Source organism: Vulpes lagopus, chromosome 4 (assembly GCF_018345385.1).
Source record: "Vulpes lagopus strain Blue_001 chromosome 4, ASM1834538v1, whole genome shotgun sequence".
Lineage (NCBI taxonomy): Eukaryota > Metazoa > Chordata > Mammalia > Carnivora > Canidae > Vulpes > Vulpes lagopus.
In genome coordinates, this window is record NC_054827.1 from 26,486,311 (window position 1) to 26,505,389 (window position 19,079).

General features: G+C 37.2%; 1 long non-coding RNA gene across 1 annotated transcript in view; it reads left to right on the forward strand.

Moving 5' to 3' along the window:
- The first annotated feature begins 11,254 nt into the window (after positions 1 to 11,254).
- LOC121489775 overlaps positions 11,255 to 19,079 on the forward strand; it is a 74,243-nt gene continuing 66,418 nt past the window's right edge. Inside the window, exon 1 of the long non-coding RNA XR_005987419.1 lies at positions 11,255 to 11,313. This is a non-coding gene — a long non-coding RNA (uncharacterized LOC121489775). The remainder of the gene's footprint in view (positions 11,314 to 19,079) is intronic.

Consider the following 19,079-nt stretch of genomic DNA (forward strand, 5'->3'; position numbering starts at 1 on the left):
TACACATAGCAACTAATGTGTGGAAAAGGAGCTGGTGTCACACTGTAGGATTAGAAACTGGCCAAAAACCAATCTATTGCAAGTTAAGTGGCTGCCACACGTGTGAAAACTTCCCTCTGATTGTAGAAGTTTTTGGTCCAGAAAGCTAATTGTAATCAATTTTTTGAGCAACTGGAGTAATTTAGGAGAATATCTTACTGCAAAATAACTTTTAATCTGAATCCTAAAAGAAATCTCAAACTTGGACATACACATGTGTTAAAGCAATACCCATTCAGTTTATATTATAATAATGTTTGAAGTTGGATTAAGAAGTGAGGCTGGAAATGAAAACTATTAGCAGATTACTAAAGCCATGTTTAATTTTAGGCTGTTGAAGGAAGCCCAGGTAGCTTCTCCTGGGTATATGTACGGGAGCTCTTGTTAGCATGAGGCAGGCAGTCTGAGATGCACCAGTGTGGCATCCAGGGGGGTGTGAGAGGAAGTGAACACGGATCAGCACATCAGGCCTGCCAATGTCTTAAAGGTATATCTCAAGCCAGTGATGAGTCAGGTGACAGCCAGCTTTGAAGTTTCTAAGGGGGTGGTAGCTGTATTCCCACAGGTGGGTGTAGAGGAAGCCCAGGGAGAGGACATGGAGACTGGAGAAGGATGATGGGCTATTTGGACATCTGTTCAACAGCCAGGTGGCTGGTGTTAGGGTAACAGGGAAGGGTTCAGAGACCAGCGGGAGTATGAAAAATCATATACCTCAACAGAAGTTTGATCCTGGAATGCGCATATGGGGGCAGAAAAGCAATAACCCAAGAGACCACTTGGGAGTCCAGGGACCTTCAGTGTGGCTTGTAACACTGGATGTCATCAGAAGCTGTAAAGACCGAGGGGGCCAAGTGAGTGGTTTGTGCTACAGCTAACAGAACATTACACTACTATGTTCAAGTGCAGTTTGTCTAGATCCCGAGACTGGATGAGCTTTCAGCTGGGGAGACCTTAAAGGAGCGGGGAAGGTACAGGTGGGTAATTAGGACTAGGGACATAGTTGCCTGTCCAAGTGTTCCTTGATTAAATTGCCTTCTACACTGCCTCCAGCCAACAAACTTTGTTTCACCAGAATGTTCAATTGAAGTAGGAATGTAAGAGCTGGAAGGGATTCATTTACTTACATGTTCATTTTTAATAAATAAATATGTATTGATTATTTGCCTGTGTTGGGTGCTGGGGTCAAAATTAGAACCAGTTGAAGGAAGAACTGTGTTCTTGAAAGGGGAATCAGACAAAAACACAGGTACTCACAGAGCTGGGATAGGAGAGCCAGAGAGGGTGTGGATGCACATTGAAGGGGGGAGGGCATCCAATTTGTCTAGACCGAGAGGGCTTTCAGCTAGTATAACCTTCTCATTTTACGGTGGGAGGAAGAAAAGATTAAGAATTTTGTGTCACCTATAGCATCTTGAGTGGCAAAACATTATCCTCTAGGTGATCCTAGGTGCCAGTGACCGCCCCCCTTCCTCCGCTGGGTAGGGATGTACATAGTCTCACATTCTCTTAAGAATCCAGGTGATATGAGCACAGCCACATGAGTGGCTGGCATGCAAACTATTTGCATGGCTGCTGTCTTGCTTGCCCTCTATAAGATGGTGGAGTTCCAGGGTGGTGGCCAACCCCTCCAGGAGCACATCCCATGACAGGTCCTGGCCTCTGCATTCCTCTTCATGGGATGTTGACAATCTGGAGGACTGTGTGCCTCATCTTACACACTCCTGCTTGTAAGTTTCCCTACGCATCACTTCACACCTGTCCTGTGTGATGTGCTGTTTGCTTTCCTCCATCCTCTCAAACTTCCATTTGCATCTGCCAGGCATTCAACACATGGGCGAATGTTCAGGATAAATGTCTGAACTGTGCATGGAAAACTAGCACACATCCAGAATTTGATAAGCACTGTTCAGTGTTATACAGAGATGGAAAAGTAGATTGTGGCGCTACTTCTGAACAGAAACCTCCATTAGGAAATTAAATAACCGTCTGGTCACCTCAAGTGAAAAGAAACAGTAAAAGATGGAACGCTGACCCTCTTGGAGTGCAAAAAAGTATTTAGTGGAACAACCGTGCAGCACTGGAAAGAGATCTGTGATTAAATTTCAGTTCTGCTCCTCTGAGTTTGAGTAAGTCACTTAACCTTTTAACATCTTTAAAAATTGGCGAATCCTGAGAATATTTTTGAGTTGTGGTAATTAAATAAAGAGCAAAAAGAGCACAACACAGAGCCTGGAACAGGCTGAAGTCTGATGCTCTTAAATGTTTATCAAATTGAGTCGTACTAACACGTATGCATTAATAGTGGAGAACCCCAAAGAGCACACAAAACAGCCTATAATCGAGCGCTAAATTGTGTGGAACACAATGGAGGAAGTCATGGAGGTTTATTCACAAGTGGGCTTGATGAAAAATTAGCTGTCACATTGGGGTAATGAATTTCACATGGCCTCAGTCACAGGATGCAGCCATTTAGATGCTGAATCCATAATTTTAGTTTTACATCAGATGGAAAGTATTTAAATTTTTTCCGATTTTAAAAACAATATAGATACACTAGAAAAACATGAGCAATAGAGAAATGTTTAAAATCAAATCAACTATAAAACTCACTTCTAGAGATAACTGTATTAATATTTTTAAAAATGTGTACATATCCTGTATGTATCCTGTTTTTTTATATCTTGCTTGGGTTTAACTTGCATTCTCTGGTGAGAAATTTCTTATTTAAAAAATTCTTGTAACACTATGTTTTTAATAGATACAAAACAGAGTATTTCATTTTTGGATATACGACATTATTTTAATTTATTCTCTTGATCTATTTAGAAAGATTTCTCTTTTATTTCCAATTAGCATCTCTGATATTCTATCTTTGCTGGTATTTGAGATCATTTCCTTTGAACAGAGTCCTAGAGGTGGAATTGAATGATCAAGTTAAAGTCCATGAAGATTTTAAGGTTCTTAGTATGAATTTCTAAATTCCTTTCCAGAAAAGTTGTACCAGGGCATTTCTTTCAGGCACAATTCATGAGCAAGCCCATCTTGCACAACCCCATACAGGAGTATAATTAGTATTTTCATTACTTATTTTTTAATATTTATTTATTTATTAGAGAGAGTATGTGAGCAGGGGGAGGCACAGAGGGAGGAGCAGAGGGAGAGGGACAAGCAGACTCTGCTCAGCAGAGACATGAAGCTTGATCTCCTGACCTTGAGATCATCACCTGAGCCAAAAATCAAGAGTCAAATGCTTAACTGACTGAGCCACCCAAGCACTCCCAAAAGTATAATTAGTATTATTAAATTGATAATTTGGTAAATGAAAAGTAGCATCTAAAAATGTATATATCTACTTGATGGGATGAGCACTGGTGTTGGCAATTTTTTTTTATTATAGTTCAATTTGCCAACATATAGCATAACACCCAGGCTCATCCCATCAAGTGCCCCCCTCAGTGCCTGTCACCCAGTCACCCCCACCCCCCGCCTACCTCCCTTTCCATCACCCCTTGTTCGTTTCCCAGAGTTAGGAGTCTCTCATGTTCTGTCTCCCTCTCTGATATTTCCCACTCATTTTCTATCCTTTCCCCTTTATTCCCTTTCACTATTTTTTATATTCCCCAAATGAATGAGACCATATAATGTTTGTCCTTCTCCCATTGACTTATTTCACTCAGCATAATTATGTTGGCAAATTGAACAATTAAAAAATATATATCCCTGGTTCATAATGAGGAACAATTTTTCTTAATTTTCTTTGGCCCTTTTTTTTTTTTAAGGATTTTATTTATTTGAGAGAGAGAGTACACAGGCAGAAGCAGGAGAAGGGGGGGCAGAGGGAAAGGGAGAAGCTGACTCGGTTGAGCAGGGAGCCTGACATGGGGCTTGCAACATCCTGGGATCATGACCTGAGCTGAAGACAGATGCTTAACCAACTGAGCCAACCAGGCACCCTTCTTTGTCCCTTTAACTATTAATGCACTACTGCTTTTATTTTTGATTTGTGAATTATATTTACAGAAATAACCTATGGGGTGGTAGAAGGGGAGGAGGGCGGGGAGTGGGGGTGAATGGGTGACAGGCACTGAGACGGGCACTTGACGGGATGAGCACTGGGTGTTATTCTGTATGTTGGCAAATTGAACACCAATAAAAAATAAATTTATTAAAAAAATAAATAAATAAAAGCTAAAAAAATAAAAAAAAAGAAAAGAAATAACCTATTGACTGATGGATAAATTGCATTTTTTCCAGTTTATAGTGGTCGTTTCATTTTTTTTCAATATACAAGATTTTTTATTCTTCACATAGTCCAAACATTTTTTCTTTTGTGGTATTTTCTCACGTGTAAATTTTTTCTGTGTCTCATGATCATTTAAATATTTGTCTTTATTTAATTCCAAATTTTTAAAAAACTTAGTTTTTTGTTGAGAAATGACTTTTCAAGCAGATATTAAGGAAACAGTAGGTATAATGGGGCATTGTAAAGAATATATACACAAACTTACTATGTATAGAAACATAGTCTAAGATAAGTTGACATTTCAGATCAATGAAGAAAGGTTTGTCAATAGTTTCACTTACATGTTTTTCTTAGTGCTATTCTCTTTGTTTCTGTTTTATTTAGTTTGTGTGTGTGTGCATGCATGTGTGTGATTGTGTGATGTTTATGTGTATGTATATGGACTCTATTTCCTTGCATGTATTTTCTCCTGTATTTTTGATGTTATATATACAGTTTGTACTTTTATTAGTATTTAAATTTAATGATTAGTTTTAATTTTTCAGAAGCATACTTTGCTCTATATTTTCTATTGGTAAACCATAAAATGTTACCTTTTGAGACTTTTCCCCTGGAGGCAAGTTTATACTGCTTTTGTTTTCTTAAGCCAAACTTGGAATTCATTTCTGTAACATAGGATCTTGTCAATTTTATTTTTATTCCTTATATTTTGGATAGGATATGGAAAAAACATTAACATATAAATGTTTACATAATACAAAATATATGTTTACACACACACTATATATACAGACATATATACATTATTGACAGTGTTTATTTCCAAAAAAGCTTTATAACCATTAGTTATTTATACTTATTTAAAACAGAAACACAGAGAGTTTATTTTCTGTGTTTTCATTTTATTTACCCATGAATAAGAACTTGGCTAGGAAAGAATTTAATAGTTTAAAATGTTTTCCTGCTAAAATCATGTTGACATTGCTCTGTTGAAGTCCAGTATTTATTTCAGAGAAGTCTGAGACCAATTTAATTTTTATTTCTTTTCAGATTACCTTTTTTTTTTCTAAAAATCTAGGTGCTTGAAATATTTTCCCATATCAGCCAATCATGAAATATCTGAATATGGTTCATTTACTCATTAATTTTTCTTTATATGTGGTGGGCTTTTCTACTAATGTTTTCTTTCAGAACTTTTTATATCCCCTGTTGTCTTATGGGATGTGTAGAGTCCTTCTAATATCTCTAACTCTTACTTTTTTTTTTAAAGATTTTTTTATTTTAGTGAGAGAGAGCGAGTGAGAGGTGGTAATGGGCAGAGGGAGAGAATCTCAAGCAGACTCCCAGCTGATTGCAGAGCCTGACACTGCAGGGCTCCATCCCACCACCCTGAGATCACAACTTGAACCAAAATCAAGGCTTGGATGCTGAACCGACTAAGCCACCCAGAAAGGGGGGGGGGGTAGAGAGAGAGAGAGAGAGAATATGAGTGGGACAAGGGGCAGAGGCAGAAAGAGAGAAAGAGAGTCTCTAGCAGACTCCCTGCTGAGCCTGAGCACAAGACAGGGCTCAATCTCACAACCCTGAGGTCATGACCTGAGCCGAAATCAAGAGTTGGAGGCTTGACCAACTGAGCCACCCAGGTGACCCTCTGATTCTTACTTTAATAGCAAGTTTCTGAGAACTTCTACTCCAGGACTGTAGATACCTAGTTGCAGCTACTTGTTTGTACAGGAAACTTCACCTCAAAGCTTTTAAGCACATGTCTCCCAATAGGACAGGGGCAGGTACCTGGACAGGGAAGGAAACTGAGTCAGGATCCAGTGGAAGTCTCAGACTCTGTATCCTGTATGAATTATTGTCTAACTGTCCTTCACCCAGGAGGTAGTGGGCAGGCAGTGGGGGCAGAGACAGTCTGTGCTCTGTGTGGCAATGGGCAGGGCATGAATGCTGGGAATTGGAGTTAGTTTCCCATATGGAGGCAGATGGAGAGAACATTCTAAGGTCCAGCTCAAGGGAAACAGTGAGGCCAAGAATGAGATCTAAAGAAAAAGTTTTGCCTAAAAAAGTAGATAAGAGGGAAAAATCATATTAGAAAGGCAGAACCCACCCTAATCCTGGATTAAAAAGTATGTGTGGCTGGTAAGACCTTATATGATGAAGGAAATGTTTTGTACCTGCCCTATTTAATGTGGTGGCAACTACTCACTGTGGCTGTTGGGTACCAAGGAAATTGATTTTAAATTTTATTTAATTTTAATAGCTGCGATATTGAACAGTGCAGCTCCAGAGAGGCTTCCTCTGACTAGGAAGGGAGCCATGGAGGCTGCAGGGTCAACTCTAATACCATCAACCTCCTAAGCTGTGAAAGTTTCTCCCAGAGTTGGCAATAGATGGACTGTAAGCTTTGTAAATTGATTATTGGGAAGTTCTAGCACTTTCTCTGTCTTCATAGGTATTTTGGTGGAAATCTGGGGATCAGTGCATGGAGGAATGTTAAATACCATTTTAGAGAATAAGTCCATCATATTCTCTCCCCCCCTTTTTATTTCTGTCCTTTCTGCCTGCCGCCTTGCTATCAGTCTGTAAACAATGATAATAATCCTTAAGCCAAAATTTATTAAAGAATTTTTTTGAGATAATATAGGATTTTATTTTTTTATTTTAAATTCAATTTATCAACATATAGTACAACACCCAGTGCTCATCTCATCATGTGCCCATCTTAATGCCTGTCACTCATCCTCCCACCTACCTCCTCTTCTGCAATCCTTTGTTTGTTTCCCAAAGTTAGGAGTCTCTCGTGGTTTGTCTTCCTCTCTAATTTTTCCCCATTTCATTTTCCCTCCTTCCCTTCTGGTCCCTTTCACTATTTCTTATATTCCACATATGAATGAAACCATGTGATAATTGTGTTTCTCCAATTGACTTATTTCAGTCAGCACAATACTCCAGTTTCATCTACATCAAAGCAAATGGTAGGTGTTCATCCTTTTTGATGGCTGAGTAATATTCCATTGTGTATATATAATCTTCTTCATCCATTCATCTATCAAAGAACATTGTGGCAGCTTCCACAGTTTGGTAGTTGTGGACATTGCTGCTATAACATTGGGGTGCAGTGTCTCATCATTTCACTGCATCTGTATCTTTGGGGTAAATACACAGTTGTGCAATTCCTGGGTCATAGGGTAACTCTATTTTTAACTTCTTGAGGAACTTTAACACTGTTTTCCAGAGTGGCTGCACCAGTTTGCATTCCCACTAACAGCAAGAGGGTTCCCCTTTCCACATCCTGGCCAACATTTGTTCTTTCCTGTCTTGGTAATTTTAGCCATTCTCACCTGTGTAAAGTGGTATCTCACTGTGGTTTTGATTTGTATTTCCCTGATGACAAGTGATGTGGAACATTTTTTCATGTGCTTATTGGCCATGTGTAGATCTTTTAAAAAATTTTTTTAAAGATTTTATTTATTCATGAGAGGCACACAGAGAGAGAGAGAGACAGAGACACAGGCAGAGGGAAAAGCAGGCTCCACGCAGGGAGCCTGACGTGGGACTCGATCCTGGGACTCCAGGATCACACCCCGGGCTGAAGGCATGTGCCAAACCGCTGAGCCATCCAGGGATCCCCCATGTGTAGATCTTCTTTGGAGAAATTTCTGTTCATGTATTCTACCCATTTCATGACTGGATTGCTTGTTTTTTGGATGTTGAGTTTAATAAGTTCTTTATAGATCTTGAATACTAGCTGTGTATCTGATATGTCATTTGCAAACATGTTCTCCTATTCTGTAGGTTGTCTTTTAGTTTTGTTGACTGTTTTCCTTTGCTGTGCAGAAGCTTAAGCCAAAATTTCAAAATGACTTTTTCTTCTACTTCCTTCTACTTTGGGCTCTTTGGAAACCACATTTTATTACGTATAGGAAAATGAGTGTTGAGTTTTTTTGTCAGCTAGGTAGGGTGGCACATAGAGAAGAAATACATTCTTTCAAATTCTTAGGTAAGAGCTAAGCTTCTTAGTCATTTTACAGTACTATCTTCCTAAAGGATATTTTAAAATGAAACAAAAATTGAATTTCTGTGCTTTCCATGTCAGGGAGGAGTTTTTAGGGAGGTCACTTTTGTAACAAATTAAACCACTAATTGATTAACTGATTAATTTAGTAATCAGTAAACATAGTTTTTGTTTTATGCAGGTCTCTGTGTTAGTTACTTTGGAAGAGAAAAAGAGGATAAAGTGATAGATGTACAGAGTGAAGGATACTTTTAGGGGCTTTCAGTTACAATAAAGGTCCAAGAAAGATAAAAATGAAAACTTGTTTATATATTAAGTATATTGACTTTGCAGAAAAGAATGCAATTAGAAGAAATTTGGAAAGCCCTAGAAAATCTCGGACATGAGGTTTTTGTGTGTACTGAGACAGGTTTTGGCCTAGAGAAGCTGATATGTACAAAGATGTAGGTAGCTTGTCTAAGAAAGAATGCTGAGCTCTAGCAGATTATAGTAATTTATTTTTTTTAAAAATTATTTATTTATTTAATAGAGAGAGAGGGAGAGAGCACATGCAAATGCATCATGAGGAGGGGCAGGAGGAGAGAGAGGGAGAATCTTAAGAAGTCTCCACACCCAGTGTGGGACCTGACATGGGGCTTGATCTCACAACCCTGAGATCATGACCTGAGCCAAAATCAAGAGTTGTATGCTTAATTGACTGAGCCACCCAGGCACCCCTAAAGTGATTTATTTTTAATTAAAAATTTATTTCTGTCCTTTTTGAGAGATTCCACAAACACAAGACAACTTCTTCAGCACTTCTTCACCTCCTCTTCTTTAGAATTATGTCTTATAGTTTCAATATTTCTTTTGTAAGTAGAATCTAGGGTAAATCAGAATGAGTGATACATTGAATTCTTACATCATCCACATATGTATCCACTACATCCAGGCATTGGGCTAAGTGCTGGTCAGGGAAAGAGAGGCCCCTCAGCTCAACAACACTGCAAAAACTGAGAATGGATTTACACTTGACATAAGTAATTTCTGCTGCAGTAAGAGAATAAAGTGTGAGAGAATCTGGAGAGGAACTTGTAGTCACAACAGAGCTAATACACCACTCTGAAGTGCATTTGGAAAGCTTTGGTGTTATTTTTAAGTCCTCAGAAGACCTTTGTTTTATTTTTTCTGTTTTTGCCTTTGTAAGCCTTAGCATCAAATTGAAACAATTTTATGTTTCAAGAAAGGAGTGAATGAAAGGAGAGGAAACTCTAAAGGTCAAGCACTTCAGTCTCCCTCCCCTAACAACTATGACGTAGATTGTCGATCATGGAATGTTTGAAAAGTTCTGCTTTGACTAGATTTTTCTGTGCTGCCAGTTAATGGTGCCATTAAAGCTCTTTGGAAACAATTTGAATATAGTAAGATTTTTTTTTTCTGGAAAAAAAGAGATAACAATCTCACTAATACATTTTTCTTTGCCAGTATGGATTTGTCAACATGTGTTTACTCTTCAGCACCCTTGAGGGAAAGTCCAGGTTATTTATAAGTATATAGAAGTAGGGGGGATCCCTGGGTGGCTCAGTGGTTTCGCGCCTGCCTTTGGCCCAGGGCACGATCCTGGAGTCCCGGAATCGAGTCCCGCGTCGGGCTCCCGGCATGGAGCCCGCTTCTCCCTCTCCTCTGCCTGTGTCTCTGCCTCTCTCTCTCTCTCTCTCTGTCTATCATAAATAAATAAAAATAAAATTAAAAACAAAAAAAAAGAAGAAGATAAAAGTAGGGAGCAGAAGGATGCAGATCAAATGGCCCCTCAAAGAAAGGAGTTGCAATGAGGTCTTGAGCTTTATTCTGTACAATCTCAGCATCTTTTAGCTTTGGCGAGTTGAGATTCCCTGTATTTCTTTAATTTCCTTCTCCCAGTTATGATGGAGAGAGGAATGCAAAGCACTGGCTTGCTTCTATATAAAGATAAAGAGTAGTATAATTCAAAGTAGATTAAGGTGATTGGTTTAGGGTCAAAACATGGCAGGGCTGGTAGATGCCATAGTGGGCAGTAGTAGGAGGATGACCCCTCATGCATTAAAGACTGAAAAAATGAGTAAAAAGTAAAAACATGAATTAATTGCAAAGGTTCTGGAATGCAAGTTGAGAGTTGGATTCTATTCTCAGTCCTAGGATTAATTCTGTGGGCCTGGTCTGAGTCACAGTAACTTGTCATGTCTCTAGTGCATTAGTCTGTGAAATAGAGTTTTTGGACATTCTACTTCATTTTCCTGTTAGCACTTGATTTTTCCTCTGCCTTTAACTGGCCTCACTCAAAATCCATCCTCTGCTTTCCAAAACAGTGTTAGGAGGTTCACTCTAACTGGAGTGGCCCTGATTGAACCACTTAGTGGTATCCATAGTCTGACCAGTGACCTATGGCCGACTTTCAGTTGGAGGGATCTTCTCAGAGATGACCTTATTATATGTTAATATAATATAATATAATATAATTATAATATAATATAATGTTAGCTGAGACAAATAGTCTTGATCTCTTAAAAATCTGAACCAATTAATCCATAGGGAAGTTGTTAGCAGCTGATGGTTGCTGGAGCTGAAATGGCTGGTGATCATACTGGTATGGCCTTCCCTTGAGAGGGTTTTTTAAAACCAAAAGAACCGGGATCCCTGGGTGGCGCAGCGGTTTGGCGCCTGCCTTTGGCCCAGGGCGCGATCCTGGAGACCCGGGATCGAATCCCACATCAGGCTCCTGGTGCATGGAGCCTGCTTCTCCCTCCGCCTGTGTCTCTGCCTCTCTCTCTCTCTGTGACTATCATAAATAAATAAAAAAAAAATTAAAAAAAAAAAAAAACCAAAAGAACCTAATCTAATCTAGATTAAGCAATGTCAATATATAATAAAAATTGATTTGATTTCTTAACCTTTGGTTCTTGCATTGGTTGGTAAAATTGTTTTCTTAATACTTTTGATTTCAGGAATTCTTTATACTCTTCAAAGTTATTGAGAGCCCCAAAGAACTTTTGTTTAGGTAAGTTGTATTTATCAATATTTACTGTATGAAATTAAAACTGATAATATACATATTTTTTATTAATATATTTAAAAATAATAAACCCATTATATGTTAATATAAAAAACGTTTTCTTTATGAAAAATCCATACTTTCTAGAATAGAAAAGTAGTGGGTAGAGCACCATCATTTTATTTTTGCAAATCTTTTGAATGTCTGATAGTAGGAGACAACTAGATTCTCACATATATATATATTCAATCTGTTACCATATGTTCTTTGATTGAAGTATGTGAAGAAAATTCAACTTTTCATAGCTCAAAGGTGGAAAAAAGAATTTTAACAGTTTTTTCAGATAGTTGTAGATATTCTCCTCTGATATTATACCAAAGTTTGACAAGTGGCAGTTTCTTAAAAATTAGTTGCAGAATAGACTGTAGAACTGTATCAGTGGACTTTTTTGTACTCTGTTGTATTAAATCCATTAGTCTATATTGCACTTTGAATAGACCTTTTTTATCTATATATAATTTTGTAACCTTACATCTTGGTCATTTGGAAAATATTGGTATCAGGTTATTCAGATCTTTAAAATATTGACATGTTTCATTCTAAAATATGAAAAGTCATGTTTATTAATATCAACAGGAAAGTCTTTAAGTATTGGGAGGTTGTTATTATTCTGAACATGTTTTCCATAATTCCATTTTCTTTTTGGAAAGCTAAAATTTTATCATTAGCAATAAATACAGTCTGTTTTCTTCAAAGTGGTAGGCTTACTTTATTCATGTTTGAAAAAAAAATCTGCAAACTACTTTTTTTCTTCCAAGTTTTTATTTAAATTCCAATTAGTTAACATGCAGTATAATTATTCAGGTTAGGTTTTAGTGATTCATCACTTGCATACAACACCCAGGGCTCATCACAGGTGCCCTCCTCAATACCCATCACCTATTTAACCTATCACCTCCATCCACCTCCCCTTCATCAATCCTTAGTTTGTTTTCTGTAGTTAAGAATTTGTTTTAGGGTTTGTTTCTCTCCCCCCACCCCATGTTCATCTGTTTTATTTCTTAAATTCCACATATGAGTGAAATCATATGGTATTTGTCTTTCTCTGATTGACTTATTTCACTTAGCATAATACTCTCTAGTTCCATCCATGTTGTTGCAAATGGCAAGATTTCATTCTTTTTTATGGATGAATAATATCCCATTATATATATATATATACCATAACTTCTTTATCCATTAATCATTCAGTGAACATTTGGGCTCTTTCCATAATTTGGCTATTGTGATAGTGCTGCTATAAACATGGGAGTGCATGTTTCCCTTTGAATCAGTATTTTTGTATCCTTTGGGTAAATACCTAGTAGTGGAATTGTTGGATCGTAGGGTAGTTCTACTTTTAACTTTTTGATGAGCCTCCATACTGTTTTCTAGAGAGGCTGCACCTGTTTGCATTCCCACCAACAGGGCAAGAGGGTTCCCCTTTCTCTGCATCCTCTTCTTAAGTCTAAATAATCATTGTTTGTCAGTTATTTCTAGTAAATATGTTTCCAGAAAGAAGTAGTTAGATTGCAATTCAGTTGCACATGTGCTTTTCCACAAGACAACCAGTGAATTAGATATGCAGCAGAAGAGCTTTATAGGTATCTCCCATTTTGGCACACAGAGTATTAAAGTATGTACTCAAGAATTGATATTTAATAAGATTAGGAGCATTGCTTCAACAAGAAAATTCTTAAGCGGAATTGACATTTTTTTTTTTTAACACAAATGCATGTTGGTGAACAATACAATGACGCTAGTATCATTTGGTGGTACTCATTGCTTTGATTGCCAAGCACCAGCACTGTTATCTACCCCTGCTTTTATGCCATTAATGCAAATATTAACACAATAGGAAAGGCAAATAATGCCTTAGTATTATTGTGAAAATAGTCTTGACTCTGTAGATTCTCTAAAAGTATTTCACAGAGTCCATGAAAGTTTCCTGGGGAACCTAGAGTTCTGTGGGCTGCACTTTGAGAACTGCTACTCTACAGGCTAAGAATAGGTTTTAGTACACTGGTCCTTAAGCTTTTGTGTTTTATCACATTTTCAATTACTAAGGATTGAATAGCAGAAGTGAAGAGATTAAAAAAGCACTGGCTTGTTTTGAAAGCATTTTATTGAAAAGTTAAAAGAGATGCTAAGAGGCTAACTAGACTTCCTTGAGGATTTTGTTTTGATCTTTACCCTAAACTCTTACCATGTAATTTTAAGTCAAAATCATGTCAAGTGTTCCATGGTTAAGGAATATGGCATCCTGAACTTAGGAGAAAGATTATGTCTCAATGAAATAACTAGAATCAATTGCAAACAAATACATATATTTCAGATTCATACAGTTTATATTTTGGGAGGTTAGAAAAAAAGAACTACAGAATTACAGAAAATGTGACTTTGTGCTATAAAAGTATTACTAGAAAAGGTGTATTATTAGAATAAGTAGGTAAATAGGGAGTCTAGGAGGGAGGATGATGGTGGCATCCCACCAATACACTAGATAACTATCAAATCATCCTAAATACTCCAGAAATTGACCTAAAGACTGACAGAACAAACTTCACAACTAAAGAGAGAAAAGAGGCTCTATCAAAGAAGATAGAAAATATGAAGATATGGTTTAAGGTAGAAAGAGATCCTGGCTACTGTGGAGCAGAGGGATCCATGGTCATGGAGAAGGGTAAGAGAGAGGAGCACACCCAATAGCCATTGGGTAGAAAAACAGGGGGGGGCTGAATTTCATAAGTTCTTACTGCAAGTGGGGCTTAAAGCCTGGAGTTTTAAAGGTTAATGGGCTTGGCTGGGATTAAACCTAGAGGGCACTGCACTGCTCTTGGGGAGGAGGCTGGCAAACAACCCTGTGGCATACAGCATAGAAACTGATTTGAAGAATGCCTGGGGCACATAGCAGGGAGAGTATTTGCTCCTCTGAGAGCATGACCCTGAGATGACAGTGTTCATGGAGAAGCCTCTCTAGAAAGGAGATTTCCAGCGCCGTTTTCTTTGTCCACTTCTCCTCATTAACACAGAGCCACCTGCAGGAAGCAGTGTAGCACTGACAGTACCTGCCTAAAATACACTAAGCCTCACCCCAGTGGAACTGCCTTTTTCAGACACACTTACCTCAGTCCCAGGATGGTGGGCCCATCCCCTAGAAGACCAGTACAAACCCTTGCCCATACTGTGTCTCTTGACCAGTTCTACAGGGCCTCAGTTCTGATGGAGGAGGTGACAGGTCTCATTTCACAAGCAGACTGAAGCACACCTTGTTAAAACTCACCTCATTCAGGCCAGAGACCAAACACTGCCCACAGCAGCAGGCAAGGAAAGCTTCTGCAGGACTGAAGAATAACACAGAACACAACAGCAGAGTGCATGCAGCACACACTGGAGATACTTCCAGAAGCCTCAGGTTCTGGGTACTACATGACTCTTCTTCATAAGGCCATTAGTTCCAAAAGCAGGAGAGATAACTGGCTTTTCTAACACACAAGAAAACAGAGGCTTAGACAGAAATGCCAAGACAAAGGAATTTATCCCAAATGAGAGAACAAGTTTAGGCTATGGCCAGAGATCTATGTGAAACAGATATAAGTAACATACCTGATGTAGTCTTTAAAGCAACAATGATAAGGATACCCAATGGACTTTAGAAAAGAAGACATCAGAGAGAGACTCTTACCACAGAGATAAGAGTTAAAAAGAAACAATCAGAGATGAAGAGTGTGATAAATAAAATTAGAAAAATGCTTAATGCAATGAACAGTAGGCTGGAAGAAACAGAAGAATGAATTAATGACCTTGAAGACAAAGTAATAGAAAGCAACGAAACTGAAGAAAAGAGAGAAAGAATTCTGCGAAATGAGAATAGACTTGGGGAACTCAGTAACTCCATCAAAAATAATAACATATGTATATAGGAATCCCAGAAGAAGAAGAGAGAGAAAAGGGAGCAGAAAATTTATTTGAAGAAATAATAGCAGAAAACTTCCCTAATCTGGGGAAGAAAATAGACATCCAGATCAAGGAGGCACATAGGCCTTCCAACAAAGTCAACAGAAACAGACCCATACCAAGACCCATTATAATTAAATAAGAAAAAATCTAATGATAAAGAAAAAAAATCTTAGCAGCAAGACAAAAGTAGTCCTTAACTTAGAAAAGAAGACCCATAAGTCTAGCAGGAGATTTTCCAACAGGAACTTTGCAAGCCAGAAGGGAATGGCAGGATAAATTCAGAGTCCTGAATGGGAAAAATCTGCAGTCAAGAATATCCAGCAAAGCTATCATTCTAAATAGAAGGAGAGATAAGGAATTTTCCAGACAAACAGAAACTAAAGGAGCTCATGACCACTAAACAACCCTGCAAAAAATATTAAATGGGACTCTTTGAGTGGAAACAAGAGATCAAAAGTGACCGTATAAAGGCAGAAAACACAAAAGCAGTAAAAAATGAATATTTCTGTAAAAAAAAAAAAACAATCAAGAAACACAAAAAACAATGTAAAATATAATAACATATGCCTAAAATTTGGGTTGGAAAGGAGAAAAGAATGGGTTCAAAATTAAATGATCATCAACTTAATATAGAAGAGGTTATATACAAACCTGATATAACTATATATCAAAACCACTCATAAACATGCAAAGAATAAAGAGAAAGAAATCCAAATATATCACCAACAAAACATGAGAAAGACAAGAAATGATCAGAAAAAATTCCAGAAACAACCACAAAACAAATAATTAATGGCAACAAATATATATCTAAAATAAGTACTTTGAATGTAAATGAACTGAATTCTTCAATCAAAAGACATAGGGAGGCAGAATGGTTGAAAAATACCTATCTATATACTGCCTACAGGACACTCAATTTAGGCCTAAAGACACCTGGAGAATGAAAGTGAGGTGATGGAGAAACACTTTGCATGCAAATGAATGTCAAAAGAATGACAGGGTAGCAATACTTATTATTGGACAAACCAGACTTTACTTCCATTGATTTTTTATGTGCATAAATCTTTTTAAATTTAAATTCAACTAGTCAACATATAGTACATCATTAGTTTCAGATGTAGAGTTCAGTAATTCATCAGTTGCATATAAAATCCATCATGACACTGAGGAGGGCACTTGATGGGATGAGCACTAGGTGTTATTCTATATGTTGGCAAATTGAACACCAATAAAAAATAAATTAAAAAAAAATCCCATCACATGCCCTCCTTAATGCCCATCACCCAGTTACCCTATTTGCCCACCCACATCTCCTCCAGCAACCTTCATTTTATTTCCTATAATTAAGAGTCTCTCATGGATCATCAGACAAACTAGACTTTTTTTTTTGTATATTGTTTTTATTGGAGTTCGATTTGCCAACATATAGCATAACACCCAGTGCTCATCCTGTCACAAACTAGACTTTAAAACAAAGACAGTAACAAATACAGAAGGACACTATATAGTAATAAAGGGGACATCCAACAGTAACATATAGCAATTATAAATATTTATTCACCTAACACGGGAGCACCAAAAAATATATAAAACAATAACAAACAAAAAGGAACTAATCAATAGTAGTGCAATAATAGCAGGAGACTTTAACACCCTACTTAACATCAATGGACAGATCATCTAAACAAAAAATAAACAAGGAAATAATGATTTTGAATGACACACTGGACCAGTAGGCTTAACAGATATATTCAGAACATTTCATCCTAAAACAGCAGAATACACATTCTTCTCAAGTGCATATGGAACATTCTCCAGAATAGTCACACATTAGACCACAAAACAGGCTTCAACAAATACAAGAAGATTGAAATCATACCATGCACCTTTTTTGACCACAATGCTATGAAAATAGAAGTCAACCAAAAGAAAAAGCCTGGAAAGACCACAAATACATGGAGGTTAAAGAACATCATACTAGGCAATGAAAGGGTCAACCAGGAAGTAAAAGAAGAAATAAAAAATTACATGGAAACAAATGAAAATGGAAACACAGAGTCCAAAACCTTTGGGATGCAGCAAAAGTGGTCCTAAGAAGGAAGTAAATAAGAATATAGGCTTACCTCAAGAAGCAAGAAAAAGTTCAAGTAAACAACATAAGCTTACACCTATAGGAGCTAGAAAAAGAACAACAAATGAAGTCTAAAGCTAGCAGAAGAAGGAGATCATAAATATTAGAGCAGAAATAAATGATATAGAAAGTTAAAAAAACAATAGAGCAGGTTCTTTGAAAAAATTAATACAATTGTTAAACCTCTAGCCTGATATATCAAGGGAAAGGACCCAGATAAATAAAATCACAAATGAGAGAGGAGAAGTAACAACCAATACCACAAAAATACAAACATAATAGAATATTATGAAAAATTATATGCCAGCAAATTGCACAATATGGAAGAAACGGATAAATTCCTAGACACATATAAATCACCAAAACTGAAACAGGAGGAAGTAGAATACTTGAACAGACCTATAACCAGCAAAGAAATTGAATCTAATAATAATAAAAAAAAAACCCCTCTCCACAAACAAAAATCCAGGGCCAGATGGCTTCACAGGGGATTTCTACCAAACGTTTAAAAAAGAGTTAATAGTTATTTTTCTCATCCTATTCCAAAAAATAGAAAAGGAAAGAAAACTTTCAAATTCATTCTATGAGGCCAGCATTACCCAGATAAAGACGCCACAAAAAAAGAGAACTACAGGCCAATACCTCCCATGAACATAGATGCCAAAATCCTCAATAAATACTAGCAGACTGAATGCAACAATATGTTAAAAAAAACTCATTCACCGTGATCAAGTGGAATTTATTCCTGGATTGCCAGGGTCTTCAATAATCACAAATTACTCAATTTGATACACCACATTAATAAAAGAAAGAATAAGAACCATATGATCATGTAAATAGATGCAGAAAAAGCATTTGACAAAGTACAACATCCATTCATCATAAAAAACCCCCAGGAAAGTAGGTTTAGAGGGAATATACCTCAACATAATAAGTACCATCTATGAAAAACCCACAGCTAATATCATTCTCAATGGGGGAAAACTGAAAGCTTTTCCTATACAATCGGGAACACGACAGACATGTCCACAATCACCACTTTTATTCAACATAGTACTGGAAGTCCTAGTCACAGCAATCAAACAACATAAAGAAATACAAGGCATAACAATTAGTAAGGAAAAAATAAAACCTTCACTATGTGCAGATGACAGGGTATTCTATATAGAAAACCCAAATGACTTCATTCCAAACTGCTAGAACTGATAACAAATTCAGTAAAGTTGCAGGATACAAAATCAATGTACAGAAATCTGTTGCATTTCTATACATCAATAATGAAGCAGCAGAAAGAGAAATCAAGGAATCAATCCCATTTATAATTGCACCAAAACCAATAAGATACCTAGGAATAACCCTAACCAAAGAGGGGAAAGACCTATACTCTAAAAACTATAAAACACTGATATGAAAGAAGTTGAAGATGACACAAAGAAATGGAAAGACATGCCATGCTCATGGATTGCAAGAACAGGTATCATTAAAATGTCTATATAGCCCAAAGCAATCTATACATTTAATGCAATCTCAATCAAAATACCACCAGAATTTTTCACAGAGCTGGAACAAACAAACAAACATAAAGTTTGTATGGAACCACACAAATAGCCAAAACAATCTTGAGAAAGAAAAGCAAAGC